The 3,495-nt window shown below is 49.7% G+C and overlaps 1 pseudogene; it reads right to left on the reverse strand.

Annotated features, from left to right (window-relative positions):
- Positions 1 to 1,149: 1,149 nt before the first annotated feature.
- Positions 1,150 to 1,749, reverse strand: LOC105311599 (annotated as a pseudogene).
- Between the last annotated feature and the right edge of the window lie 1,746 nt (positions 1,750 to 3,495).

Consider the following 3,495-nt stretch of genomic DNA (forward strand, 5'->3'; position numbering starts at 1 on the left):
CCCCGTTTCCCAATCCTCACCTCTGGTCCATAAGGAAATCTTGTCAACTCGTCCAATCCATCTGGAATTGGTCTACAGCTCTCGATTTCCTCAGTCCGGCCACCATCGCCTCTCACCTGGACCAGCTATAATATCTCCTAACTGGTTTCCCACCTTCAACTCTCCCCCACCCTCTACATTGTGCAAAGCCGTGAGTCACTGTCTTAACGCTGGGCTTGGTGGTGGTGGTGGTGGTGGAGGAGTGATTCTACTTAATATTCAATATCAGAAATTTGAACTTCAGACTTGACCTTATCTTTTTTCAACCCTTCTAATGAGGTATTTTGTGTGCTTTTGCTACCGTGTTACCATGGTGGGAAAGAAAAAAAAAAAGAGAGAGAGAGAGAGACAGAGAGAGAGAGAGAGAGAGAGTACAATTGAAGGGAAAACAAAAAGAGAAACAAAAACAAAAACCCGTATTTGGATGTTTTGTCAGGGCGATGAGCATGTCCGGCATGGCGACCTAGGAAGTCACTCCCATGTCTACGGGAAAGTCCACCTGACGCTCATTGCCCTTTATTGCTGTTGCCCAGGACGGGCTTATCAAAGAGGCCCTCTACTATTCAGACTTCCAAAGCCTTCATGTCGCTACCCAGCAGCGACAAACTAACATTTGCATCATTACGTGAGCTAAAATATTTCAGGCAAAGTCGGAAGACACCTTTTATTTTAATCCTGTCCAATCCCATTCTTCACTTCTTCCTTAGGGGCAACCGGTATCATGAATTCGATACCGCGTTCTTACACTTTAACTATGCACGAGCGCCCACATTCCCCAGGGCCTCAGACCACCTACCTCACCGCACCCCGATCTACCACATTGTTTGTAGGGGGACGATTGATTTTGTGTTTTCCAGGGTCCCACGGAATACCTTCTCCCTCCGTCCATGGAGATCCCGAGTCGGAGCAGAGACTCCTGGATACCAGCTTAAACCTTCGAAGGTGAGGGTTCCGCACACACCAATCAAGCAGAGACCTTTATTTATTTAGGAAGCAGTAACTTTATTGGAAGAAAACAACTTGTGAACATTTCGCAAGGGCAATACCGCAAGATGAATGCTCGGCTTGGTCACCACCGGAAGTCGTGGCTGTGGGAAAGGCAGTCCAGGCTCAGTTCTTCTTGCCGCTGTCGCCCAGGGTGAGCTTGTCAAAGAGGTAGTCCGCCAGGCCAGCTTCCGGGGACCCCATCTTGCGCAGGTTGGTGATATGGTCCCCCAACTCTTTGATGAACTTCGCCTTCTCGTGCAGGTAGTGACGCGTCAGGAAGTCGCACAGGTGGGCGTCGTTCTTGTCGGTGGCCAGCCGGTGCAGATCAAGCAGGCTCTGGTTCACGCGCTTCTCCAGGCTCAAGGCGCACTCCATGGCCCCCAGGCCGTTCTCCCATTCCTGTGGCTCAGGTTTCCTGATGTTGCGCAGGCGGATGCGGCCTCCACGCTGGTTCTGCAGCCACAGCAGCTTCTCCGCGGACTCCCTCTCCTTGCTCGACTGCTGCAGGAAGAACTGGCCGAAGTGCTTCAGGGCCACGTCCTCGCGGTCGAAGTGGAAGGCCATGGACTCGTACACGTAGGAGGCGTAGAGCTCCAGGTTGACCTGGTTGTTGATGGCGGCCTCACAGTCGGGGTGGTAGTTCTGGCGCACACACGGCGACGGCGATGGCGACGGCGGTGGCGGCGGCGGCGGCGGCGGCGGCGGCGGCGGCGGGGTCGTCATGGTTGGCGGCGCTGGCGCGGGGGGCACGAAGGCCGAGGCAGCCGGGAAGCAGGAGCTGCCGGGTGGGTGGCAGCGGAGGCGGGGCCTCTGGGCGTCCCAGGGGTGGGCGACCAGGGCGGCCAGAGAAGACCTGCTGAGGTATTAGGCCGCGCTGGCCGTTAGCTCTGAAACGGGCCGGAAGAGGAAAACCGTTACTCCAGCGTCGCGGGGGCGGGGGGAGGAGGGGGCTCTGAGCGGGCCGCGTGTCATCGACGTGTTCCGGGTTCCATCGGAGCCTGGGTGGGGCAGGGAGAGTCTGCCCTGAGCGCCTGACATCTAATGAGTTTTCAGTTTTTCGATAATATTTCTGTTTCGCTAGAACTTTATCTGTCCTCTAATTGTCTCCGTCTATAGAAAACGTTTAATATTTTATAGATCCATTTTCTTCCCTTAAAATCGTGAGAATGTGAATTTCGATTTTTGACAAACTTCCCTCCCGTTTCCTGTATCGTGTCTGGGTTTCCCACACACTTCGCCCCCGAAATCGTTCTGGATTGTTTTTTCATTTTTATTAATCTTTTCTTTTCTTTTCTTTCTTTTCTCTTTTTTCTTTTTTTTTCTTTTTCCATCGTCACCTTAGATTTTACTTTCCCCATATATCGGGCAAAACTTTGTTCATTTATATTTGTGGATAAAGGACTCGCTCGATCAGCCTAGGTAATTAGTACGATCTGACCTAGAGCTGTGACGTCGCTTTCACTAGTAGGCATCTGCTTAAAGCGGGAGGGCAGAAAGTGTCCGTTATTTAGGGGCATTCTCCTTTGGGGGTACGCGGCATGGAGCCTACAGGTAAGACAGGGACGCTTCCTGTCGCCAAAATAAATATGATATTTCTGACATTGGGAGACTAGTGTTTTTCCCTTCTACGTAGATGTGTCCTATTGTTTCCCTTCTGTGCAGGTCTGCAGTCGTCTTAAAGTCATCCGCTGTCTTTGGGGTGTACTTTGGGGAGATTAAAGGGGTCAAATGCCACAAGCGCTTAGGGGTGGCGGAGGGTCAGAGCAGGGTAGGGTAAAACAGATCTGCTGTTCACAGAGTAGCTCTTTAATCTCACAGTCGAGCAAGGACCCTCCACAGTGTCGCAATTTTCATTTACTCTGTTCTTAGAGTTTCTCTGAACGTGATCAGGTTTTCCATGGCAGATGTTTCAAATTCTCCGAATTAACCAGTTTGCTAGCCTCCTCTTTTCCTACCTTTCAACAACTCCTCTCCATTTCCGGTCTCGCGATGGCACTCTTTCGTGAGCGCGCGCGCATGCACAGATAGTTATTGTGTTCGGTTTACCAACATGATTCAATTGTTTTTTTAAACTAAAAATGAAAACGCCCACTTTCTGAATAGGCAATACATTTACACAGTTCGAAATCCACGGTGGTCTCCGCCGTCAACCATTGGATATTGTTTCTGATAACCAGGAGGAGAAACAGGATGAAAAAGAGGAAATCATACTCATGTTAAGAAAAAAGCATAGAGTCAGAATGAAGAAACTTTAGAGACATATTCTTTAGTTGCACGTTCTTTTTCCTAGTGCACATAGAGCATTTACCAAGATAGACCATATTCTAGGCCACAACGCAAGGTTCCGTAAATAGTAGTACATTATTCATACCATGAAAGGTACGTTCTCCGATGACAGTGAAATTGGATGAGAAATCATTAACATAAAGATATCAGTAGAAACACCCAAATATTTGGAAGCTAATGATA

This window comes from Pteropus vampyrus, unplaced genomic scaffold, assembly GCF_000151845.1.
Source record: "Pteropus vampyrus isolate Shadow unplaced genomic scaffold, Pvam_2.0 Scaffold1000005185, whole genome shotgun sequence".
NCBI lineage: Eukaryota > Metazoa > Chordata > Mammalia > Chiroptera > Pteropodidae > Pteropus > Pteropus vampyrus.